Genomic DNA, 709 nt, shown 5'->3' with positions numbered 1-709 from the left:
ATATTCTTGCTGTTTTTAGCAATCAAAATAAACATATAGTAGGGTGGGGGGAAATGGGACACCATTTCAATCTATTTTCTCGTTCCATTTGGTAGTAAACAAAGAACATTTAAAAAAGAATAAAACCATATCCTTACGACTCCCATAGACCGTTGTTAATTGTTTAAAACACGATCAGAATATTTCGATATTATGTGCTAAAGGTGTCCTATCTCCCCCAACCTACTATATTATATGTCTAAAATAAAGAAACACTATTTTTAATGATTCAAGAATAAATGCTCAGATTTAAAATTGCACGATTAATCCACGATTGGTTAAATCAAATGCGTTTCTTCTAAATGTGTCTTCAACATTAAACTATTAATAGCATTCGATAAAATATTTTTAACTAAACATGAGAATACAACTATGTAAACTTATAACAGAAAATAAAACCCAGAACATCCATGTTATAACGTTTGTCTTGCCTAGCAATTTTGTAGTTNTAAAAATTTTAGAAAAAGTCTCGTTTGACCCAAAGTGTCCTTTCTTCCCCCACCCTACTACATTTATACATTTACACCCAACCAGCAGCTTAGATATTATATATATTTAAGGCATACATTATATACCAGGATACTAATTAAGAACTTCTTTGATTGGAGAGCTTTCTATGAGTATATATAAGATATATATTTAGCTGTCTATAGCAGAATTGAGAGAAAAT

Source organism: Ciona intestinalis, chromosome 4 (genome assembly GCF_000224145.3).
Source record: "Ciona intestinalis chromosome 4, KH, whole genome shotgun sequence".
Lineage (NCBI taxonomy): Eukaryota > Metazoa > Chordata > Ascidiacea > Phlebobranchia > Cionidae > Ciona > Ciona intestinalis.
Note: the sequence above shows the minus strand (reverse complement) of the source record.